Raw genomic sequence first — 27,784 nt, 5'->3', positions numbered from 1 at the left:
CCTGGGATAAGGAGAGAGAGAACTACATAACCTGACATCCAGCGAAGAGAGACCCTGCGAAGACAAAGAAACAGCCTGCATATGAAAGAAAAGCAGGCATCACCAGAAAAGGAAGTAAACAAAACTGAGGCAAGCAACCTTCCAGAGAAAGAATTCAGAGAAATGGTCATAAGGTGGCTGAAAATAATGGAAGACAAATTCGACAATATGAGCAAGAATCAAGAGGAAATGAAGAACCAAGAAGAAATGAAAAATGACATTGCTGCTGTAAAGAACTCAATAGAAATCAAGAGTAGACTAGAAGAAGCAGAGGACCGCATCAGTGAGCTAGAAGACAAGATGGGAAAAAATACCCACGTAGAGCAGCTTCTAGAGAAAAAAATTAAAAGACAGGAGGAGAGCCTAAGGGAACTTTGGGACAACACAAAACAAAAAAACATCCGCATATTAGGGGTTCCAGAAGGAAAGGAAGCTGAGCAAGGAATAGAAAACCTGTTTGAAGAAATAATGACAGAAAACTTCCCTGATATAGGGAAGAAAAAACCCACACAAATCCAAGAAGCTCACAGAGTCCCAAGCAAAATGAATGCCAAAAGACCGACGCCAAGGCACATTATAATTAAATTGGCAAACACCAATGACAAAGTAAGAATCTTAAAAGCGGCAAGAGAGAGTCAGAAAGTTACACACAAAGGAACCCCCATGAGACTAGCGACTGATTTCTCAACAGAAACTCCTCAGGCCAGAAGGGAATGGAATGAAATATACAAAGTCATGCAAAGGAAGGGTCTGAATCCAAGAATACTGTACCCAGCAAGGCTATCAATCAAAATTAAAGGTGAAATCAGGAGCCTCACAGACAAAAAAGGACTAAGGGAATTTATTACCACCAAACCAGCAATGCAAGAAATGCTAAAGGGTCTGCTGTAAAAAAAAAAAATGAAATAGGAAGCAAAGAAGGAACACAGGGGTAAAGAATAAAAATGGCAACAAATAAGTACCTATCAATAATAACTTCAAATGTAAATGGATTATATGCCCCAATCAAATGACATAGGGTAATGGATTGGATAAAAAACAAGACCCATATATCTGCTATCTACAAGAAACCCACCTCAGAAAAAATGACGCACACAGACTGAGGGTGAAGGAATAGAAAAATGTTTTCCAGGCAAATGGAACTGAAAAAAAAAGCTGCAGTAGCAATACTTATATCTGACAAATTAGATCTCAAAGTGAAGGACATAACAAGAGATAAGGAAGGCCACTTCATAATACTAAAGAGAGCAATCCAAGAAGAAGAAATAACTCTGGTAAACATATATGCACCCAATACAGGAGCACCGAAATACATAAAAAAAAAAAAACTCCTGGAGGATATCAAGGGAGAGATTGACAGCTATGTATCATAGTAGGAGACTTTAATACCCCACTATCACCATTGGACAAATCCTCTAAACAAAAAATCAGCAAAGAAACATTAATCCTAAATGACTCACTAGACCAGATGGAATTAATTGACATCTTCAGAACATTTCACCCCAAAGCCACAGAATATACATTCTTCTCAAGTGCACATGGGTCTTTTTCAAAGAAAGACCATATGTTCGGACATAGGCAAAGTTTCTTCAAATTCAAGAATATAGAAATCATATCAAGCATCTTCTCAGACCACAGTGGCATAAAATTGGAAATCAACTACAATAAAAACAATCCAAAGAAATCAAACACATGGAGACTAAACAGCATGCTATTAAACCATGACTGATTACCAGAGAGATCAAGGAAGAAATAATAAACATCATGGCAACAAATGACAATGAAAACACAACAATCCAATATATATGGGACACAGCGAAAGCAGTCTTGAGAGGGAAGTTCATAGCTCTAAAAGCCTACTGTAAAAAAAAAAAAAAGAAAAGAAACAATGGAAATAAATTACCTAACCACACAACTCAAAGAGTTAGAAAAAGAGCAACAAGAAAAGCCCAGTGTAAGCAGAAGGAAGGAAATAATAAAGAGCAGGGCAGAGATAAACGACATAGAGAACAAAGAAACAATACAAAAGATCAACAAAATCAAGAGCTGGTTCCTTGAAAGGATAAACAAGATTGATGAACCTCTAGCCAGGCTCACCAAGAAGCAAAGAGAGAGGACCCAAATAAACAAAATCAGAAATGAAAGCGGTGAAATAACAACAGACCCCACCGAAATACAAAGGATTGTTAAAAAATACCACGAACAACTCTATTCCAACAAACTGGAAAACCTGGAGGAAATGGACATATTCCTAGAAAAATATAACCTTCCAGAACTCAATCAGGAAGAATCTAAACATCTCAATATGCCAGTAACTATGGAAGAAATTGAAGCAGTCATCAAAGAGCTTCCGGCAAACAAAAGCCCGGGGCCAGACAGCTTCACAGGAGAGTTTTACCAAACATTCAAGGAAGAACTAAAACCTATCCTCCTCAGACTATTCCAAAAAATACAAGAGGAAGGAACACTTCCAACCTCCTTCTATGAAGCCATCATCACCCTAATACCAAAACCAGATATAGACACAATGAAGGAGAATTACAGGCCAATATCCCTCATGAACGTAGATGCCAAAATCCTCAACAAAATTCTAGCAAATAGGATTCAGCAGTACATCTGAAAGATCATACACCATGACCAAGTAGGGTTTATCCCAGGAATGCAAGGATGGTACAATATCCGCAAATCAATAAATGTGATACATCACATAAACAAATTGAGAGATAAAAATCACATAGTCATATCAATTGATGCAGAAAAAGCATTGGACAAAATCCAACCTCCTTTTTTGATAAAAACTCTCAGCAAGGTGGAAATACAAGGATCATACCTCAACATAATAAAAGCTATATATGATAAACCCACAGCTAACATCATACTCAATGGGCAAAAACTAAAACCATTACCCCTAAGAACAGCAACAAGGCAGCAATGCCCACTCTCACCACTCCTGTTTGACATAGCACTGGAAGTATTAGCCATTGCAGTTAGACAAGAAGAAGAAATAAAAGGCATCCAAATTGGAAAAGAAGAAGTAAAGCTGTCCTTATTTGCAGATGACATGATATTGTACATACAAAACCCAAAAGACTCCATCAAAAAACTAACAGACTTAATAAATGAATTCGGCAATGTAGCAGGATACAAAATTAATGCAAAGAAGTCTATGGCATTTCTATACATCAATAGTGAACTTACAGAAAGAGAGACTGAAAAAGCAATCCCATTTACCATCACACCTAAAAAATTAAGATACTTAGGAATAAACCTAACCAAGGAGGTAAAAGACCTATACGTGGAAAACTACAGGACACTGAAAAAAGAGATAGAGGAAGTCATAAACAGATGGAAGAACATAACAGGTTCATGGATTGGTAGAATCAACATCATTAAAATGTCCATACTACCCAAAGCAGTCAATAGATTCAATGCACTCCCCATTAAAATACCAACGGCATATTTCACAGACCTGGAAATAACTCTCCAAAAATTCATCTGGAATAAAAAAAGACCTCAAATAGCCATAGCAATCCTGAGAAACAAGAATAAAGTAGGAGGGATCTCAATACCAGATTTCAAGCTGTATTACAAAGCTACTGTCCTCAAAACAGCCTGGTAGTGGCAAAAGAACAGACATATAGATCAATGGAATAGAATAGAGAATCCAGGTATCGACCCAAACCACTATGTACAATTAATATTTGACAAAGGAGGCATGAACATACAATGGAGTCAAGACAGTCTCTTCAATAAATGGTGTTGGGAAAATTGGACAGATACATGCAAAAAAAATGAAACTAGATCACCAACTTACACCATACACAAAAATAAACTCAAAATAGATACAGGACTTATTTAAACATTCATTTTCATAATGCTCAGATATCTTAAATAGTTATTATCATACAGCTGATATGACAGTTGAAGGTTAGGGTTAGAGTTAGGACACAATTTACTCAGTGGAAAATCGTGTTCAAAGAGCTGAGAACTGAGTTGGACACTGGTTACATTTATAATTTAGTCTAAATGCGTTGGCGTTTTCGAAAGGTTGGTTAAACATTTAAACATTCATTGTCTTAGGGCTCACATACCTGTATGAAAATCTTAAAACTCTCACAGGTACAAATGAGATACCAGGGAAAAGTCTAGGAATGTGTCAGAAACACTTGGACTACGACTTAGAACCAACATCTACAGGCAACTTATACACCTTAATAAAAGGAAGATAAATGATCCAATAAAAAAATGGGCAACGGACCTAAATAGAATCTTTTTGAAAGAAGACAAAAGGAAGGCCAAGAGACACATGAAAACATGATCAAAGTCACTAATTATCCGAGACATGCAAATCAAAATGACAATGCGATACCATCTCACACCTGTCAGAATGACTATTATCAACAAATCAACAAACGACAAGTGTTGGCGAGGATCCGAAGAAAAATGAACCCTCGTGCACTGCGGGTGGGAATGCAGACTGGTGCAGCCACTGTGGAGAACAGTATGGAGTTTCCTCAAAAAACTGAAAATGGAACTCCCATTTGACCCAGTGATCCCACTCCTAGGAATATATCCTAAGAAACTAGAAACACCAATCAGAAAGGATATATGCACCCCTATGTTCATAGCAGTACAATTTACAATAGCTAAGATTTGGAAACAGCCTAGGTGCCCATCAGCAGATGACTGGATCAGAAAACTGTTATACATCTACACAATAGAATACTATGCTGCCATAAAAAAAGAAGGAATTCTTACCATTTGTAGCAACCTGGATGGAATTGGAGAACATTATGCTAAGTGAAATAAGCCAGTCAATGAAATAAAAATACCACATGATCTCACGCATTTGGGGATAATAAAAAACATTATAAACTGATGAACAAAAAGATAGATACAGAGGCAGTAAAGCATCAAACAGACTGTCAAATTACAATGGAAACTTAGGAAGAGGTGGGGGAAATAAGAGATCAACTGAAGGACTTACATGCATGCATATAAGAGTATCCAACAAATGCAAAACTTTGGGGGGTGAGGGCATGTATGGGAGTGGGGTGGGTTGGGGCAATGGTAAGATATGTACACATATAATACCTTAATAAAAAAATTTTTAAAAAACAAAAAAATTAGGAACAACTTACATTTAGAGAGTTGTGATATAATGAAAAAAGGTATGAACACTTGGAATTCACAATGAAGGAGCTTGAATCACTGGACAAAAGTGAAACAAACAGAATTCACAATGATACTCTAGGGAAATATCTAGGAATGTGCTTGAAACTTTAGGAATACATGTTCTCAGAGATTTTATATCGGAAAGACAGTGTTTAGTGACAGGAAAATCGTGTTCAAAGACATGAGAAGTGCGTGCGATACTGTTTACATTAGTAATTCAGTCTAAGTGAGTTGGGATTTTTAGAAGAAAGCTGGTTAAACACTAAAAAATACATTTTCATACAGCTGATATGACAGCATGAAAGTATTCAAAACTCTTAGAATTCAAAATGATAGTTGGCTAGTGTTCAAATACTAATAATTTAACTATAAAGAGCTGGTATGATACCTGTAAGAAAATGATAAAACTCTCAGAGCTCAAAATAGCAGACCAGGGAAATGTCTAGGATTGTATCTGAAAGACTCGGAATACGTTTGTAGAACCTTAAAACCTCTGTGCGGTGTTGAAATACTGAGAATTGGTATTCAAAGAGCTATGAAAGGTAGGATAGTCTTTAAAATAATAATCACTCACATTTAAAGAGCAGGTATATATGGAAAAATGCTGTATAACCCCTTGGAATTCACAATGAAAGAGCTTGAGACCCTGGACAAAAGTGAAAAGAGCTGGTATATTTTGAAAAAAAGCTGTATAAATACTTGGAATTCACAATGAATGAGCCTGAGTCACTGGACATGTCAATCCAACACTGAGAATTCACAATGATAGACTAGGGAAATATTTAGGAATGTACTTGAAACACTAGGTATACCTGTTCATAGAGTTGGAATATCTGATGGACACTGTTTTATCACCCACAAATCGTGTCAAAGAGTAGAGAACTGAGTTGGATACTGGTTACATTTATAATACAGTCTCAATGAGTTGGGGTTTTTGAAAGAATGTTGGTTAAACATTTATACATTCATTTTCATAGGGCTCAGATACCTTAAAAAGTTATTTTCATACAGCACATATAACAGTTTAGGGTTAGGTTTAGGGTTAGGGTTAAGGTGAGGGCTAGGGTTTGGGTTAGGGTTAGGGCTAGGAAAGGATTAGGGTTAGGGGTAGGGTTCGGATTAGGGTTAAGGTTAGGGTTATGGTGTATACACATTTGAAATTCACAATGAATGAGCTTGAATCACTGTACAAAATTGAATCAAACACTGAGAATTCACAATAATAGACTGGGAAATATTTAGGAATCTGACTCATACACTAGGAATACATGATAAAAGAGCTTTAATATTTGAAGGACACAATTTTGTCACTTGGAAATCGAGTTCAAAGAGCTGAGAAGTGAGTGCTATCCTGTTTATATTTATTATTCTGTCAAAATGAGTTGGGTTTTTGGATGAAAGTTGGTTAAACACTTAAAAATTCATTTTCATAGACCTGATATAACAGTATGATATTATTAAAAACACTTAGGAATCAAAATGATAGTTAAGCTAGTGTTCAAAGTAGTAATAATTTACATTTAAAGAGCTGGTAAATATGGAAAAACACTGTATAAACAGTTGGAATTCACAATGAATGAGCCTGAAACACTGGACATAAGTCAATCCAACACTGAGGATTCACAATGATTGACTAGGGAAATATTTAGGAATGTATTTGAAACACTAGGTTTACCTGTTCATTGAGCTGTAATATCTGATGGGCACTGTTTAATCACCTGGAAATTGTGTTCAGAGAGTAGAGAACAGAGTTGGATACTGGTTACATTTATAATACAGTCTCAATGGGTTGGCATTTTTGAAAGAGGGTTGGTTAAACATTTGAACATTCATTTTCATGGGGCTCAGATACCTTAAAAAGTTATTTTCATACAGGAGATATAACAATTCAGGGTTAGGGTTAGAGCTGGGGTTAGGGTTAGGATTAGGGTTAGTGTTAGACTTAGGGTTATGGTTAGGGCTAGGTTTACGGCTAAGCCTAGGGCTAGGGCTAGAGCTAATGCTAGGCCTAAAGCTAGGGCAATTGTTAGGGTTAGGGTACGGGTTAGGGTTAGGTCTAGGGTTAAGGTTAGGGTTATGGTGTGTAAACATTTGGAATTCACAATAAATGAGCTTGAATCACTGGACAAAAGTGAATGAAACACTGAGAATTCACAGTGATAGAGAAGGGAAATATTTAGGAATGTGCTTGAAACACAAGGGGTAGGGTTAGGGCTAGGGCTAGGATTAGGGCTAGGGCTAGAGCTTGAGCTGGGGCTAAGGCTAGTGCTAGGGCTAGGGTTAGGATTCGGGTTAGGGCTTCGATTAGGGTTAGAGTTAGGGCTAGGGCTAGGATTAGGGCTAGGGTTAAGGTTAGGGTTAGGGCTAGGTATAAGGTTAGGGTTAGTCTTAGGGTTAGGTTTAGAGGTAGGGATAGGGCTAGAGTTTGGGTAAAGACTAGGGTTAGGGCTAGGATTAGGATTAGTGTTAGGGCTAGAGTTAGGGTAGGGTTAGGGTTAGGGCTATGCTTAGGGTTAGGGTTAGGGGTAGATTTAGTGTTAGGGCTAGGGCGAAGGCTCGAGCTACTACTAGGGCTAAGGCCAGAGGTATGGCTAGGGTTAGGGTTAGGGTTTGGGATAGGGCTATGAGTAAGATAGGGATAGGGTTAGGGTCAGGGTTAGGGCTAGAGTTAGCATTTGGGTTAGGGCTCGGGCTAGGGTTAGGGTTAGGGTTAGGGCTAGAATTAGGGTTAGGGACTGGGGTAGGGCTGGGGCTTGGGGTAGGATTATGGTTAGGGCAAGGGTTGGGGTTAGGTTTAGGGTTAAGGGTAGGGCTAGGGCTAGGGTTATGGTTAGGGCTACTGTTACGGCTAGGGCTAGGGAAACGATTAGTTTTAGCGTAGGGTTAGGGTTAGGGTTAGGTTTAGGGTTAGGGCTAAGGTTAGGGTTAGTGTTTGGGTTAGGCTTAAATCTAGGGTTGGGGTTTAGTTAAGCATTAGGGTTACTGCTAGGGTTAGAGTTAGGGTTAGGGTTAACGTTAGGGTTATGGTATATAAACATTTGGAATTCACAATGAATGAGCTTAAATCACTGTACAAAAGTGAATCAAACACTGAGAATTCACAATGATAGACTAGGGAAATATTTAGGAATGTACTTGAAACACTAGGTATACCTTTTCATAGAGCCGTAATATCTGATGGACACTGTTTAATCCCCTGGATATCGTGTTCAAAGGGTAAAGAACAGAGTTGGATACTGGTTATATTTATAATACAGTCCCAATGGGTTGGCTTTTTTGAAAGAATGTTTGTTAAACATTTAAACATTCATTTTCATAGTGCTCAGATACTCCAAATAGTTATTTTCATACATCAGATATAACAGTTCAGGGTTAGGGTTAGGCATATGCTTAAGGAGAGGGCTAGGGATAAGTCAAGGGCTAGGGCTCAGGTTAGGGCTAGCGTTAGGGTTAGGTTTAGGACGAGGTTTAGGGTTAGTGCTAGGGTAAGGGTTAGGGATATGGTTACGGTTAGGTTTTGGGTTAGTCTTAAGGCTATGGCTAGGGCTAAGATAGGGCAAGGGTTAGGCTTAGGGTTAAGGTTAGGGTTAGGCTTAGGGCTAGGGTTAAGGTTAGGTTTAGAGATAGGGTTAGGGCAAGTGCTAGGGTTAGGGTTAGGGATAAAGTTAGGGTTTGGGTTAGTGTTAGGGTTAGAGTTAGGGTTAGGGTTACAGCTTGGATTAGGGCTAAGGTAAATGTTAGGGTTACTGCTAGGGTTAGGGTTAGGTTTAGGGTTATGGTGTATAAACATTTGGAATTCACAATAAATGAGCTTGAATCACTTGACAAAAGTGAAAAGAGCTGCTATATAAGGAAAAAGGCTGTAGAAACACTTGGAATTCACAATGAATTAGCTTGAATCACTGTACAAAAGTGAATCAAACACTGAGAAATGACAATGATAGACGGGAAATATTTAGGAATGTGACTCATACACTAGAAATTCATTTTAAAAGAGCTGTAATATCTGAAGGACACTATTTAGTCACTGGCGAATCCTGTTCAAAGAGCTGAGAAGTGAGTGCAATGCTGTTTACATTTAATATTCCGTCAAAATGAGTTGGCATTTTTAGATGAAAGTTTTTTAAAAATTCATCTTCATAGACCTGATATAACTGTATGAAAGTATTCAAAACTCTTAGGAATCAAAATGATAGTTAAGCTAGTGTTCAAAGTAGTAACACTTTACATTTAAAGAGATGGTATATATTGAAAGGTAGGACAGTCTTTAAAATAGTAATCACTCACATTAAAAGAGCTGGTATTTATAGAAAAACTCTGTATAAACATATGGAATTCACAATGAAATAGCTTGAATCACTGGACAAAAATGAGTCAAACACTGAGAATTCACAATAATACACTAGGGAAATATCTAGGAATGTGCTTGAATATTTAGGAATACATGTTCACAGAGATTATATCGGAAGGACAGTGCAAAACTGTTTACATTTGTAATTCAGTCTAAATGAGTTGGGGTTTTTGGAAGAAAGTTGGTTAAACATTTAAAGGAAATTTTCATACAGCTGATATGACAGTATGAAAGTATTCAAAACTTTTAGAAATCAAAATGATAATAATTTAACTATAAAGAGCTGGTATGATACCTGTATGAAAATGTTAAAACTCACAGAGATCAAAATAACAGACCAGGTAAATGTCTAGGACAATATCTGAAATACTTGGAATATGTATGTGCAGGGCTGAAATACTGAGAATTAGTATTCAAAGTGCTGTGAAATGTAGGATAGTCTTTAAAATAGTAATCACTCACATTTAAAGAGCTGGTATATGGAAAAATGCTGGATCAACACTTGGAATTCACAATGAGTGGACTTCAATCACTGGACCAAAGTGAATCAAACACTGAGAATTCACAGTGATATACTAGGGAAATATTTAGTAATGTGCTTCACATCCTAGGAATACATGTTCAAAGCTTTTATATCTGTAGGGAACTGTTTAGTCACTGGGAAATCATGTTGAAAGAGCTGAGAACTGAGTTGGATACTGGTTACATTTATAATTTAGTCTAACTGCATTGACGTTTTTGAAAGAAGGTTGGTTAAACACTTAAACATTGATTTTCATAGGGTTCAGATGCCTTTCTGAAAATGTTAACACTCCTAGTGCTTAAAATGACAGAACAGGGAACTGTCTAGGAATGTGTCTGAAGCACTTGCAATACGTTTGTACAAACTTAATACCTCTAGTGCACTGTTGATATACTGAGAATTTGAATTCAAAGGGCTGTGAAAGGTAGGATAGTCTTTAAAATAGTAATCACTCACCTTAAGAGAGCTGGTATTTAGAGAAAAACGCTGTATAAACACATGGAATTCACAACGAATTAGTTTGAATCACTGCACAAAAGTGAATCGAACACTGAGAATTCACAACAATACACAGAGATTATATCGGAAGGACAGTGTTTACCCACAGGAAAATCCTGTTCAAAGACCTGAGAAGTAGTGCAAAACTGTTTACATTTTGTAATTCAGTCTAAATGAGTTGGGGTTTTTGGAAGAAAGCTGGTTAAACATTTAAAAGTACATTTTCATACAGCTGTTATGACAGTAGGAAAGTATTCAAAACTTTTAGAAATCATAATGATAGTTGGCTGGTGTTCAAAGTATTAATAATTTAACTATAAAGAGCTGGTATGATACCCGTATGAAAATGTTAAAACTCTCAGAGCTCCAAATAACAGACCAGGGAAATGTGTCGGGCAGTATCTGAAAGACTTGGAATACGTTTGTAGAACTTTAGTACCTCCAGTGCACTGTTGTAATACTCAGAATTGGTATTCAAAGAGCTGTGGAAGGTAGATTAGTCTTTAAAATAGTAATCATACACGTTTAAGAGCTGGTATATATGGAAAAACGCTGGATCTACACTTGGAATTCACAATGAATGGGCTTCAATCACTGGCCAAAAGTGAATCACACACTGAAAATTCAATGGTAGAATAGGGACATATTTAAAAATGTGCTTGAAACACTAGGAGTACATGTTCACAAAGCTTTTATATCGGAAAGACACTGTTTAGTCACTGGGAAATCGTGTTCAAGGAGCTGAGAAGTGAGTGCGATACTGTTTCCATTTATAATTCAGTCTAAATGTGTTGGCGTTTTTGGAAGAATGTTGGTTAAACACTTAAAATTCATTTTCATAGAGCTGACATGACTGTAGGAAAGTATTCAAAGCTCTTACAAATAAAAATGATAGGCTAATTTTCAAATTAGTAATAACTTATGTTTAAAGAGCTGAGATATAATGAAAAACTGTATGAACACTTGGAATTCACAATGAATGAGATTGAATCACTGGATAAAAGTGAAAAGAGCTGCTATTTAGGGAAAAAGGCTGTAAAAACACTTGGAATTCACAATAATTGAGTTTGAATCACCCAACAAAATGCATCAAACACTGAGAATTCACAGTGATAGACTAGGGAAATATTTAGGAATGTGCTTCACATACTAGGAATACATATTCAAAGAGCTTTAATATCTGAAGGAAACTGTTTAGTCACTGGGAAATCATGTTCAAAGAGCTGAGGACTGAGTTGGATACTGGTTACATTTATAATTTAGTCTAAATGCGTTGGTGATTTTGAAAGAAGGTTGGTTAAACACTTAAACATTCATTTTCTTTATTTTTTTTATTTTTTTTTATTTCCATTTTTTATTAAGGTGTTATATGTGTACATATCTTACCATTTCCCCTTCCCACGCCACTCCCATACATGCCCTTTACCCCCAATATTTTGTGTCTATTGATTATGCTTATATGCATGCATACAAGTCCTTCGGTTGATCTCTTATCTCCCCCACCTCTTCCTAGGCTTCCCAATGTAATTTGACAATCTGTTTGATGCTTTACTGCCTCTGTCTATCTTTTTGTTCATCAGTTTATAATGTTTTTTATTATCCCCAAATGAGTGAGATCATGTGGAATTTTTCCTTCATTGACTGGCTATTTCACTTAGCATAATGTTCTCCAGTTCCATCCAGGTGGCTGCAAATGGTAAGAATTCCTTCTTTTTTATGGCAGCATAGTATTCCATTGTGTAGATGTACCATAGTTTTCTGATCCAGTCATCTGCTGATGGGCACCTAGGCTGTTTCCCAATCTTAGCTATTGTAAATTGTGCTGCTATGAACATAGGGGTGCATATATCCTTTCTGATTAGTGTTTCTAGTTTCTTAGGATATATTCCTAGGAGTGGGATCACTGGGTCAAATGGGAGTTCCATTTTCAGTTTTTTGAGGAAACTCCATACTGTTCTCCACAGTGGCTGCACCAGTCTGCATTCCCACCCGCAGTGCACGAGGGTTCATTTTTCTTCGCATCCTCGCCAACACTTGTCGTTTGTAGATTTGTTGATAATAGCCATTCTGACAGGTGTGAGATGGTATCGCATTGTCATTTTGATTTGCATGTCTCGGATAATTAGTGACTTTGATCATGTTTTCATGTGTCTCTTGGCCTTCCTTTTGTCTTCTTTCAAAAAGATTCTATTTAGGTCCATTGTCCATTTTTTATTGGATCATTTATCTTCTTTTTATTAAGGTGTATAAGTTGCCTGTAGATGTTGGAGAATAAATCTTTATCAGTGATAACGTTTGCAAATATGTTCTCCCATACAGTGGGGTTTCTTGTTGTTTTGTTGATGGTTTCTTTTGCTGTGCAAAAGCTTTTTATTTTGATGTAGTCCCATTTGTTTATTTTCTCTTTGGCTTCCGTTGCCCTAGGGGCAGTATCAGTGAAAAAGTTCTTTCGGCATATGTCTGAGATTTTGCTGCCTGTGGATTTCTCTAGTATTTTTATGGTTTCCCATCTTATATTTAAGTCCTGTATCCATTTTGAGTTTATTTTTGTGTATGGTGTAAGTTGGTGATCTAGTTTCATTTTTTTGCATGTATCTTTCCAATTTTCCCAACACCAATTATTGAAGAGACTGTCTTGACTCCATTGTATGTTCATGCCTCAATATCTGGATTCTCTATTCTATTCCGTCGGTCTATATGTCTGTTCTTGTGCCAGTACCAGGCTGTTTTGAGAACAGTGGCTTTGTAATACCGCTTGAAATCTGGTATTGAGAGCCCTCCTACTTTATTCTTCTTTCTCATGATTGCTGTGGTTATTCGGGGTCTTTTTTTTTTTATTCCAGAAGAATTTTTGAAGAGTTCTTTCTAGGTCTGTGAAATATGCCATTGGTATTTTAATGGGGAGTGCATTGAATTTATAGATTGATTTGGGTAGTATGGACATTTTAATGATGTTGATTCTACCAATTTATGAAGTTGGTATGTTCTTCCATCTGTTTATGACTTTCTATATCTCTTTTTTTTTTCAATGTCCTGTAGTTTTCCATGTATAGGTCTTTTACCTCCTTAGTTAAGTTTATTCCTAGGTATCTTAATTTTTTTGGTGTGATGGTAAATGGGATTGCTTTTTTAGTCTCTCTTTCTGTAAGTTCACTATTGGTGTATAGAAATGCCATAGACTTCTTGGCATTAATTTTGTATCCTGCTACATTGCCAAATTCATTTATTAAGTCTGTTAGTTTTTTGATGGAGTCTTTTGGGTTTTGTATGTACAATATCATGTCATCTGCAAATAAGGACAGCTTTACTTCTTCTTTTCCAATTTGGATGCCTTTTATTTCTTCTTCTTGTCTAACTGCAATGGCTAATACTTCCAGTACTATGTCAAACAGGAGTGGTGAGAGTGGGCATTGCTGCCTTGTTGCTGTTCTTAGGGGAAATGGTTTTAGTTTTTCCCATTGAGTATGATGTTAGCTGTGGGTTTATCATATATAGCTTTTATTATGTTGAGGTATGATCCTTCTATTCCCACCTTGCTGAGAGTTTTTATCAAGAAAGGATGTTGGAGCCGAAACCAGTTTGGCTCAGTGGATAGAGCATCAGCCTGTGGACTGAAAGATCCCAGGTTCGATTTCGGTCAAGGGCATGTACCTTGGTTGCGGGCACATCCCCAGTACGGGGTGTGCAGGAGGCAGCTGATCGATGTTTCTCTCTCATCGATGTTTCTAACTCTCTATCCTTCTCTCCCTTCCTCTCTGTAAAAAATCAATAAAATATATTTAAAAAAAAGAAAGGAGTTTGGATTTTGTCATATGCTTTTTCTGCATCCATTGATATGACTATGTGATTTTTTTTCTCTCAATTTGTTTATGTGATGTATCATGTTTATTGATTTGCGGATATTGTACCATCCTTGCATCCCTGGGATAAATCCTACTTGGTCATGGTATATGATCTTTCTGATGTACTTCTAGATCTGATTTGCTAGAATTTTGTGAGGATTTTGGCATCTATGTTCATGAGGGATATTGGCCTGTAATCCTCTTTCATTGTGTTGTCTTTATATGGTTTTTGTATTAGGGTGATGCTGGCTTCATAGAAGGAGCTTGGAATGTTCCCTCCTGTTGAATTTTTTGGAATAGTCTGAGGAGAATTGGTTTTAGTTCTTCCTTGAATGTTTGTTAAAACTCCCTTGTGAAGCCGTCTGTCCTTGGTCTTTTGTTTGCCAGAAGCTTCTTGATGACTGCTTCAATATCTTCCATAGTTATTGGCCTATTGAGATGCTTAAATTCTTCCTTATTGATTTTTGGAAGGTTATATTTTTCTAGGAATATGTCCATTTTCTCTAGGTTGTCCAGTTTGTTGGAATAAAGTTGTTCATAGTATTTTTTAACAATCCTTTGTATTTCGGTGGGGTCTGTTGTTATTTCACCGCTTTCATTTCTGATTTTGTTTATTTAGGTCCTCTCTCTTTGCTTCTTGGTGAGCCTGGCTAGAGGTTCATCACTCTTGTTTATCCTTTCAAGGAACCAGCTCTTGGTTTTGTTGATCTTTTGTATTGTTTCTTTGGTCTCTATGTTGTTTATCTCCAGTCTTATTTTTATTATTTCCTTCCTTCTGCTTACACTGTGCTTTTCTTATTGCTCTCTTTGTAACTCTTTGAGTTGTAGGATTAGGTAATTTATTTCCATTGTTTCTTGTTTTGTTTTGCAGTAGGCTTGTAGAGCTATGACCTTCCCTCTCAAGACTGCTTTCACTGTGTCCCATAGATTTGGATTGTTGTGTTTTCATTGTCATTTGTTGCCATGGTTTTTTTTTTTTATTTCTTCTTTGATCTCTCTGGTAACCCAGTCATTGTTTAATAGCATGCTATTTAGTCTTCATGTGTTTGATTTTTTTGGGTTGTTTTTATTGTAGTTTATTTCCAGTTTGATGCCACTGTGATCTTAGAAGATTCTTGATATGATTTCTATCTTCTTGAATTTGAAGAAACTTAGCTTATGTCCCAGCATATGGTCTATCTTTGAAAATGACCCATGTGCACTTGAGAAGAATGTATATTCTGTGGCTTCAGGGTGAAATGTTCTGAAGACGTCAATTAATTCCATCTGGTCTAGTGAGTCAATTAGGATTGATGTTTCATTTCTGATTTTTTTGTTTAGAGGATTTGTCCAATGGTGATAGTGGGGTATTAAAGTCTCCTACTATGATTGTATTGCGGTCAGTCTCTCCCTTGATATCCTCCAGGAGTTGTTTTTTATGTATTTGGGTGCTCCTGTATTGGGTGCATATATGTATACCAGAGTTATTTCTTCTTGTTGGATTGTTCCCTTTAGTATTATGAAGTGGCCTTCCTTATCTCTTGTTATGTCCTTCACTTTGAGATCTAATTTGTCAGATATAAGTATTGCTACTGCAGCTTTATTTTTATTTCCATATGCCTGGAAAACCTTTTTCCATCCCTTCACCCTCAGTCTGTGTGCGTCTTTTTTTCAGAGGTGGGTTTCTTGTAGACAGCAGATATATGGGTCTTGTTTTCTTTTTTTTTTTTTAATATATTTTATTGATATTTTACAGAGAGGAAGGGAGAGAGATAGAGAGCTAGAAACATTGATGAGAGAGAAACATCGATCAGCTGCCTCCTGCACACCTCCTACTGGGGATGTGCCGGCAACCAAGGTACATGCCCTTGACCGGAATCGAACCCGGGACCCTTCAGTCCGCAGGCCGACGCTCTATCCACTGAGCCAAACCGGTTTCGGCAGGGTCTTGTTTTCTTATCCAATCTGTTACCCTATGTCTTTTGATTGGGGCATTTAATCCATTTACATTTAAAGTTATTATTGATAGGTACTTATTTGTCGCCATTTTTAGTCTTTACCCCTGTGTTCCTTCTTTGCTTCCTATTACTTTTTTTTTTTTTTTACCACAGACCCTTTAGCATTTCTTGCATTGCTGGTTTGGTGGTAATAAATTCTCTTAGTACTTTTTTGTCTGTGATGCTCCTGATTTCACCTTCAATTTTGATTGATAGCCTTGCTGGGTACAGTATTCTTGGATTCAGACCCTTCCTTTGCCTGACTTTGTATATTTCATTCCATTCCCTTCTGGCCTGATGAGTTTCTGTTGAGAAATCAGTTGCTAGTCTGATGGGGGTTCCTTTGTATGTAACTTTCTGTCTCTCTCTGGCCGCTTTTAAGATTGTTACTTTGTTGTTGGTGTTTGTCAATTTAATTATAATATGCCTTGGCGTTGGTCTTTTGGGGTTCATTTTGCTTGGGACTGTGTGAGCTTCTTGGATTTGGGTGGGTTTTTTCTTTCCTATATCAGGGAATTTTTCTGTCATTATTTCTTCACACAGGTTTTCTATTCCTTGCTCAGTTTCCTCTCCTTCTGGGACCCCTATTATGCGGATGTTGTTTTGTTTTGTGTTGTCCCAAAGTTCCCTTAGGCTCTCCTCCTGCTTTTCAATTTTTTTTTTCTAGAAACTGCTCTACTTGGGTATTTTTCCCACCTTGTCTTCTAGCTCTGCTTCTTCTAGTCTAGTCTTGATGCTTTCTATTGAGTTCTTTAGAGCAGCGATGTGATTTTTCATTTCTTCTTGGTTCTTCTTCATTTCCTCTTGGTTATTACTCATATTGTTGAATTTGTCTTCCATTTTCAGACACCTTATGACAGCCGTGGCCAAACTACGGTTCTCAGGCCGGATCCGGCCCGTTCGGCTGTTCTATCCGGCCCGCGGAGCCGAAAGAGCGGAGGGTTCTCTTGCCCTCCCCTCCGCTCCTTTACTTTGAATTTATATTAGTTCACACAAACACTCCATCCATGCTTTTATTCCGGCCCTCCGGTCCAGTTTAAGAACCCATTGTGGCCCTCAAGTCAAAAAGTTTGCTCACCCCTGCCTTATGACCATTTCTCTCAATTCTTTCTCTGACAGGTTGCTTGCCTCTATTTCATTTACTTCTTTTTCTGGTGATGCCTGCTTTTATTTTATAGGAGGGCTGTTTCTTTGTCTCCCCATGGTCTCTTTTCTCCGGATGTCTGGTTATGTAGTTCTCTCTCTTTCCTGTGTTGATTTAAAGGCACAAAGTACAACACAACCAGGTACAACACACAAGGTACTGAACAGAAATGTATTCACAATATTTAGAACCACCAATAAAGGTGACCACTAGAGAAAGACAAATTAGGGGATAGGAGAGAAAGAAGAGGAGGAAAAATAAAAAAATAAAAATAAAAATAAAAACGAGTGCCAAAATGAAATTGGGAAAAGGAAAAAAATAGTAAGAGAGAAAAGAACAAGACTAAGAAAGAAAAGGGGAACAAACTATATATATGGGGAAAAAATTCCAAGAGAACAGCCACTAATCCCAGCAAATGCCAGCAACAAGTACCTGGAGATTAATACAGACTACCAACAACAACTAATATCAAGTGAGGTGAGGGAAAACAGAAGCAAAAAAAAAAAACAAACAAAAACAAAGCCAACGAAAACAAACAAACAAAAAAGAATAAGCAAAACAATCTCACAAAAAAGCATAAAGAATCAATATAATCAACATTCAAGCAAACAACAGCAACATAAGGACAAAGAGAAAAACAATTTTTAGGATAGGTAAGACAGAGAAGAGAGAGGTGTGTATGGACTTGGAGCAGGGGATTGTAGATTAGATATATAAGTAGGGTGAAATTTTAACAGGTGGTAAACAGAAAGAATAGGGAAAATCTAAAGCAGGAAAAGGGTAAGAGAAACGACACCAAACGGGGAAAAGTTAGAAAGAACGTGATGGCATAAAGGTAGAGTTGAGATAGAGTAAAACAATGCTAAAGGAAAGATGAAAATAGAATGTAGAACACTAATCCCAAAGTAAAATAGAGAGAAAATAAAAGGACACTTAAAAAAAAAACACAAGGTAAAATAGTAGTAGTAATAAATTGAAAATAAAAATGTAATAATTAAAAAGGTAAAATCAAGTGAGGAAAAAACAAAAAATTACTTTCTTAAGTAAAAGATGAAAAAAATAAAAATGAAAAATGAAAAATAAAATAAATAAAAATAAATAAAATAAAATGTGTATAGTGAAGGTCATTCACTTCCTCTGTTGTTCTGTTTGGCATGCCTGTTTTCCAGTGAGGACAATATTGCATATCCCTGCGTTCCATGGCTCCTCAGTGTTGTAAGGCAGTCCCGATTTTTAAGCAGGCGGTGTCTTAATTTCTTGTATTCCATTATTTTTGATTACACAAGAGTCAATTTGTGATTCAGCCCCTGGGTGGCAGTGTTTCTGGATTGACTTCCATGTCTATATGGCCTCTCTAGCCTGTGCTTAGATCCTGCTTTCCCTGTGGCACTCAATACTATTTTGTAGGAGTGGGCTGCCCCAGAGCTGGCTCTCTGACGGTCACTCCCCACTCCGATCCCCAGGTTCCAGAAAAACAACTTTCCTCTGCATTCTCCCAGGGTGTCCCCAACTGGGTGATCCTATGTATTGGGCTTATTAATCAGAAGCAAGGATTTGAAGAGGAAAAAGCCCAAGTGTGCGAACAACAGGGCTTCAGGCAAGTCTGCGCAGACCCCCTTTCCCCCTTGGGTCTAAGGAGCCTGCACACTTTTAAAATTTTTAGGCTGTCCTTTTGTGTCAGATCAGAATGGGTTGCTTTTTAGAGATCCCTTCTGTTAGCAGCTCTGAGGACCCCCTTCCACATTCACAGATCAATCACACCAGCCCCAACTGCCACGGATTTTTCTAGACACAGACATCCCCCGGTCCTCCAGCTCCCGCAGTGTGCGCGTTTCTCTCCCCAACCGGGACCAGAGACCTCACCTTATCCCAGGCAAAATCTGTCCTTTTTTTGAGGGAGTGTAGATCTCCTCTGAATCCGCGTGTTTGCGCTAAATGGGGACCGGTGTTCTGGGGACTCGCAGCTGTTCGGTGGTTGCCACAGTTGTAGATTTTCAAGCTTCCTATAACATCCACTTTCCCCTTCAAGATGGCATGATCTCTGTGTCCAAGCCGGTCGCTCCAGGAGGGGACCCAGCAGCAGTGGGGGCTGCCCGGTCAGGGGAACCTTGTCCAGCAGTCCCCCACCTTCTCCAGGAGTACAGCTGTCCCTTAACTCACAAACAAATACTCCCTGTGCGACCCTCAGCTGTTCTTTCAATCTGCTCTGGGACAAGGTTCGGGACCCATCTGTCTATTCTGCCACCATTTTTCTTTCCCAAGGTTTGTGACTTTCAATGTGCAGCATGATATCACTCAAAGTCTAGCCTAGAATCGCAGCCTCTGAGCCAAACCTCCACACTTGGAGAGCACAGCCTAGCCCCACATAGCTGAACCTATCACCAAAGGGCCGAGCCTCGCTCAGGGAGAATACAGGCAAAGTCTTAAGCAATGGCAGACTGGGCCCTGGACCTCTCTCTCAGCGAGTCTTAGGAGGCCCTTGGCACACTACTCCCTTGGTCTCTCTATCAGAGATTCCTAACAAGGCCCAGGGCCCTGTCAACCTTGGCCCTGGGCCTCTCTTAGAGACTTCTAAAGAGTCAGTAAGTTTTTAGAGGCCAAGCCCCATAGAGATCCAGGGTCCGTAGAGGACTGAAGGGGCAAGATTTCTGGCTGAGGTCCACTTGGGTATCACTGGTGGCTTCCATTCCCTCCTTAGGCCTAAGCAGTCCTAACCTTAAGAGCCAGATAGTGAGGGTAAGGTGCTGTACTCATGCTGATGATGACCTGTGACTTTTCTGAAAGAGTTATCTGGGTTTCAAAAAGGAAGTGCTTAACTGTGGGCCACTAAGTTACCATGCAACCTGGCTGTCTGTTGTGACCTAGGTGAGATGTCACTCACGAAGTCTGAAAGAGGCCACACACAGGAAGACTACATGAATTTAAAACAGTACATACATGACGGGACCTTGGAGGATCAGAGCTGTTATATAAGAGGTGGCCCAATTGCCCTTGGGCCCTACTGCCCAAAACCAATTCCTTCTTTCAGCCTAGATTTTTGGGCTCATGGAAGGCTCCCTATGACCTGCTGACAGAGGAAGGAAAGTTGTGGAGTGGCTTTGCATGATGTCAATATCCAACCAGAAACTGCACTGCTGCGATACAACAGGCTATTCTGGATATTTGTGAAGGACAGTGGTAATGAAACCATAGCAATGGGCAGAGCTTGGGGCCTCATTCTCTTTGTTTGGATGACAAATGACCAGATTTGCAATCAGATTCTGATTCATGGCTCCAGCCATGATCTTGCAATTGTAGTCAGAGACATGAAAGACACATTATTGGAAGATCATTCCCAATGACATTTGGGCAGAAGTTTCTTAGACAGTTCTCAAGGAATGGGCATGAAATACAGATATTTGTGTCGCATATACTGTTTATAACAGTGAATTCTCACAGTTGAGGATTTCATTAATCAAGAATATAAAGTGGCCCTGACCGGTTTGGCTCAATGGATAGAGCGTCGGCCTGCAGACTCAAGGGTCCCAGGTTCGATTCCAGTCAAGGGCATGTACCTTGGTTGCGGGAACATACCCAGTAGGGGGTGTGCAAGAGGCAGCTGATCGATGTTTCTCTCTCATCGATGTTTCTGACTCTCTATCCCTCTCCCTTCCCCTCTGTACAAAGAATATAAAGTGGTCCTAGAAGGTTTGGCTCAGTGGGTAGAGCATTGGCCTGTGGACAGAAGGGTCCTGGGTTCGATTCTGGTCAAGGGAATATGGCAAAGTTGCAGGCTCAATCCCCAGTAGGAAAGGTGCAGGAGGCAGCAAATCAATGATTCTCTCTCATCTTGATGTTTCTATCTCTGTCTCTCCCTCTCCCTACCTCTCCAAAATAAATAAAAAATGTATCTATTTAAAAAAATAAGATAAAGTGGCACATTCTATATGTTCCCTCATATATGGAATGTAAAACCACAAACAAACAAACAAACAAACAAAACCTCCCACATAGAGATGAAATCATGGTGAGTACAAGAGGGGATAAACATGAAGGAGGAAAGGAGGTAAAGGGGTCAAATACAAGAGGACAGAGAAGGCTAGACTTTGGGAGGTGAGCACACAATGGATTATGCTATGTCGTACTACAAAGTCATAATATGACATTTATTTAATATTATTAACCGCATTACCTCCCACTCTTGTTCATGAATAGAAGGTATTCTTCTGTTTTTGGTAAACATATTTTTGTTTGTCTACAATTTGTTCAACCAGAATGGGGATAATCACCTGAGACTTGGTAATAGAACATGGGCAGCATGGTGTTAGCCATCAGACGGTTAGTGAGGAGGAGTGCTTAGAAAAATAAATAAAAAAGATTCATAATGTTATCAAACCCAGCTCTGAATCCAGACTTCTGCCAAGCAAGGCAATTTCCAAGTACTGGGCTACAGCTTCAGTAGCTGGAGAGTGAAGAGCACTGGGCAATCCAATGGGTTTCCTGCATTCTAGTTCCCATGTCTGTGGTGATAACATAGATTCTGAAAAATTTCCAAGTGGTCCCCTGCAGCAGACAAGGATATGCTCTTGCTCATCACTTAATTTATATCCAGAATCAGATTGAAGAGATTCAGAACATGAACAGATTATTCTTTTTCAATGGCTCAACAAAATATGAGGAAAATTGGAAAGGTTCCTAGTACAGTTGTAACTGATAAGGAAGGAAACTAGAATAATTCATGATTTGTCATGGACAGAAAAAGTGTGCAAAAAAGAGGAAGCACACAAGGGTAATAATGGCAGTGATGTCTCCTGTGGCAGTTGCCAACTTGAATAGATGCAACTCTCAGCAGGGCATTAAAGGTGAAGGATGAAATGGGAGACTTGAGGAAATGTGCTACTCTTTGGAAGAACTACACGAGTATAATAATTTACTCAAGCAGGAAAGTATAGAATATGTGTGGAAATATTTAATGTTGGGAAAAATGTTACAAGGTACATAAATTTGGATGAGAGGGAATGTATTAATTTTAGCTCACCAGACAGAGACTCTGTATTTAAATTTTCAGAGTGGGTGATTAGAAAAGGCTCTAAAAGCTTATAGGGATGATTGGCTGACGAATGCATTGAATCATGGCCCAATAAATGTGACATGGAAATGCCACTGTCTCTTGTTTAATAAAGAAAAAGCAGTTCAAAATTTTATGGAGGGGAGAATGTTAGAGTGGATTGGTCATAAGAGTCCTATTCCACATTCTGTGCATGTACACCTGGCATAACTTTCACCAATACATTGCAAAATATATTTAAGAGTGGAAATGGCATGAAGACCCACACCAAGACATGTCATAATTACAATGGCAATTGTTAACGACAGAGAGAGAATTTTTTTAATTTCTTTATTGATTAAGGTGTTACATATGTGTCCTTATTCCCCCATTACTCCCCAACCCCCCATTCATCCCCTTACCCCCCCTGTTGTCTGTGTCCATTGATTAGGCTTATATGCATACATATAAGTCCTTTGGTTAATCTCTCCCCTTACCTCCACCGTCCCCTACCTTCCCTGAGGTTTGACGTTCTGATCGATGTTTCTCTGTCTCTGGATCTGTTTTTGTTCATCAGTTTATGTTGTTCATTATATTCCATAAATGAGTGAGATCATGTGATATTTATCTTTTTCTGCCTGGCTTATTTCACTTAGTATAATGCTCTTCAGCTCCATCCATGTTGTTACAAATGGTAAGAACTCCTTTATTACCGCAGGTAGTATTCCATTGTGTATGTACAACAGGTTTTTAATCCACTCATCTGCTGATGGGCACTTAGGCTGTTTCCAAATCTTAGCTATGGTGAATTGTGCTGCTATGAACATAGGGGTGCATATATCCTTTCTGATTAGTGTTCTAGTTTACAAAGAGAGAATCTTAAAGGCTGCAAGAGAGAGACAGAAAGTTATGTACAAGGGATCTCCCATTAGATTATAAAATGATTTCTCAACAGAAATATATCAGGACAGAAAGGAAAGGAAGGAAGTTTACAAAGTGACAAAAAGCAAGGGACTGAATACAAGAATATTACATTCAGCAAGGCTATCATTCAAAATTGAAGGGGGAATAAGGAGCTTCACAGACAAAAAAAAAAAAAAAAAAAAAAAAAAAGGCTAAGGGAATTTATCACCACCAAGCCAGCAATGCAATAAATGCTAAAGGGAATGGTATAAAAATAAGAAATAAAAAGGGAAGGAGGAACACAGGCACAAAAAATAAAAATGGCTACAAACAACTACCTATCAATAATAACTTTAAACATAAACAGACTAAATTATCCTATCAAAAGATATTGAGTGGCTGAATGGATAAGAAAACATGACCCATACATTTTCTGTCTACAAGAGACCCACCTTAGAACAAGGGACTCATACAGACTGAACGTGAAAGGATGGGAAAATATCTTCCAGGCAAATGGAAATAAAAAAAAAAAAAACACAGCAGGGGTAGCAATACTTATATATCACAAAATATACCTCAAAGTAAATGCCATAACAAGTGATAAAGAAGGCCGCTTCATAATACTAAAGGGATCGGTACTACAAGAGAATATAACCCTGATAAACATACATGCACCCAATACAGGAGCAATCAAATACATTTAAAAAAAACCTCCTCGAAGATATCAAGGAAGAGATAGACAACAATACATAGTAGGGGACTCTAATACCCCATTGACATCACTGGATAAATCAGCTAGACAAAAAGAATCAGTAAAGAAACAGCAATCCTAAATGACTCACTAGATCACATGGACTTAATTGACATCTGCAGAACATTTCATCCCAAAGCCAGTAAATATACATTCTTCTCAAGTGCACATGGGACATATTCAAAGATAGACCATATATTGGGTCACAGGCAAAGTCTCTTCACATTCAAGAAGATTGAAATTATATCAAGCATCTTCTCAGACCACAATGGCATAATATTAGAAATAAACTACAATAAAAACAATTAAAAAATCAAACACTTGGAAGCTGAATAGCATACTATTAAACAATGATTGGGTTACCAAAGAGATCAAAAAAGAAATTAAAAACATCCTGGAAACAAATGATAATGAAAACACAACAATCCAAAATCTATGGGACACAGTGAAAGCAGTCCTGAGAGGGAAGTTTATAGCTCTACAGGCCTACCTTTAAAACAAGAAAAAAATGATAATAAATCATCTAACTCTACAACTTAAAGAATTAGAACAACAAGAAAAGCCCAGAGTGAGCAGAAGGGAAATAATAAAGATCAGAGCAGAAATACATGGCATAGAGACGCAAAAACAATAGAAAAGATCAATGAAACCAAGAGCTCTTTCTTTGAAAGTATACACTAAATGGATGAACCTCAGTCAGGCTCATCAAGAAGCAAAGAGAGAGGACCCAAATAAACAAAATCAGAAATGAAAGAGGTGAAATAACAACAGAACCCACGGAAATACAAAGTATCCTATATAATAAAGAGCTAATATGCAAATGGTCATCATGCGGTCATGTAATCATGCCATCACACCGGGGCCGAAGGACTTGAGGCCAGGCCGGGGGACCTGAGGCCATGCCCCCTGCCCCAGTGCTGAGGCTAGGGGACTAGAGGCCAGGTCTGGGACCAGAGGCTGCGCCAGGGGACCTGAGGCCATACCCCCCACCCATCAGGGCTTGATGGGGCAACTTAGGCTTTGCCTCCTGCCCAGTGCCGGGCCGGGGGACCTGAGGCTGCAACTCCAGCCAATGTGGGGTTTGATGGGGGTGGGGTCAGTGGGTCTGGGTCTTGAGTGATTTCAAGGCACACATGGGTGGGTGGGGACTTGACACTGGGGCTTGTGGCGTGCCCCAGATACTGACAGGAGGAAGATTTGAGATTTGCATATACATTTTACTAATTTTCTTTCATCTCTGATACTTCTATTATAGAGAAAGGTCAAATAGCAATATTAAAATATTTCCTCTACTTAATTCCCTTTTAATGTGCATGAATTTCATGCACCAGGACACTAGTTGTAAAAAAAAAATACTATGAACAACTCTATTCCAACAAACTGGAAAACTTAGAGGAAATGGACATATTCCTAGAAAAATACAACCTTCCAAAACTCAATCAGGAAGAATCCAAAAATCTCAATAGGCTGATAACTATGGAGGAAATCGAAGCAGTCATCAAAAAGCTTCCAGCAAACAAAAGCCCAGGTCCAGGCGGCTTCACAGGGGAGTTTTACCAAACATTCAAAGAAGAACTAAAACCTATCCTCCTCAAACTATTCCAAAAAATTAAAGAGGTAGCAACACTTCCAAGCTCATTCTATGAAGCCAACATTACCCTAATACCAAAACCAGATAAAGACACCACAAAGAAAGACAATTATAGGCCATTATCCCTCATGAACATAGATGCCAAAATGCTCTACAAAATTGTAACAAATCAGATCCAGCATTACATCAGAAAAATTTATACATCATGACCAAGTAGGATTTATCCCAGGAATGCAAGGATGGTACAATATCCACAAATCAATAAACATAATACATCACGCAGACAAATTGAGAGATAAAAGTCACATCGTCATATCAATTGATGCAGAAAAGCGCTTGACAAAATCTAACAGTCTTTCTTGATAAAAACCCTCAGCAAAGTGGGAATAGAGGGATCATACATCAACATAATAAAAGCCTTCCTTATACAACAAACCTCAGCCAACAGCATACTCAATGGGCAAAAACTGAAACCATTTCCCCTAAGAACAGGAACAAGACAGGGATGCGCACTGTCACCACTCCTGTTCCACATAGTACCAGAAGTGCTAGTCATAGCAATTAGACAAGAAGAAGAAATAAACGATATCCAATTTGGAAAAGAATACATAAAACTGTCATTATTCACAGGTGACATGATGCTGTACATAAAAAAACCCAAAGACTCCATAAAAAATTATTAGACTTAATATATGAATTTGGCAATGTAGCAGGATACAAAATTAATGCCAAGAAATCTATGGAATTTTTATACACCAATAGTGAACTTACAGAAAGAGAGGTTTAAAAAATCCCATTTACCATTGCACCAAAAACATTAAGATAACCTAGGAACAAACTTAACTGAGGAGGTAAAAGACCTGTACTCAGAAAACTACAGGACACTGAAAAAAGCGATAGAGGAAGACATAAACAGATGGAAGAACATACCATAGAATCAACATCATTAAAATGTCCATACTACCCAAAGCAATCTATAGATTCAATGCACTCCCCATTAAAGTACTAACAGCATATTTCACAGTCCTAAAACGAACTCTCCAAAAATTCATCTGGGATTTTAAAAAAATAAATAAATAAAGACTCCAAATAGCTGCAGCAATCCTGAGAAAGAAGAATAAAGTAGGAGGGATCTCAATACCAGATATCAAGCTGTATTATAAACTCACTGCTCTCAAAACTCCCTGGGACTGGCACAAGAAGAGACATATAGATCAATGGAACAGAACAGAGAACCGAGAAATCGACCCAAGCCATTATGTTCAATTAATATTTGACAAAGGAGGCAAGAGCATACAATGGAGTCAAAACAGTCTCTTCAATAAATGGTGTTGGGGAAATTGGACAGATAAATGCAATAAAATGAAACTAGACCATCAACTTACATCATACACAAAAATAAACTCAAAATGGATAAAGGACTTAAATGTAAGATAGGAAACCATAAAAATCTTAGAGGAATCCACAGGCAGCAAAATCTGAGACATATGCCAAAGCAATATCTTCAACGATATAGCTCCTAGGGCAATGGAAACTAAAGAGAAAATAAACAAATGGGACTACATCAAAATAAAAAGCTTTTGCACAGCAAAAGAAACCATCAACAAAACAACAAGAAAGCCCACTGCATGGAAGAACATATTTGCCAATGTTATCACCGATAAGAGTTTAATCTCCAACATTTACAGGGAACTCATACAAATTAACAAAAGGAAGACAAACAACCCAATCAAAAAATGGGCAACAGATCTAAATAGATATTTTTCATAAGAGGACAGAAGGAAGGCCAGGAGACATATGAAAACATGCTCAAAGTCACTAATCATCTGAGAGATGCAAATCAAAACGACAATGAGGTACCATCTCACACCTGTCAGAATGGCTATCATCAACAAATCAACAAATGACAAGTGTTGGCAAGGATTCAGAGAAAAAGGAACCCTCATGCACTGCTGGTGATTATGC

Source organism: Plecotus auritus (genome assembly GCF_963455305.1).
Source record: "Plecotus auritus genome assembly, chromosome: 10".
NCBI lineage: Eukaryota > Metazoa > Chordata > Mammalia > Chiroptera > Vespertilionidae > Plecotus > Plecotus auritus.
This window is presented reverse-complemented; position numbering follows the sequence as displayed.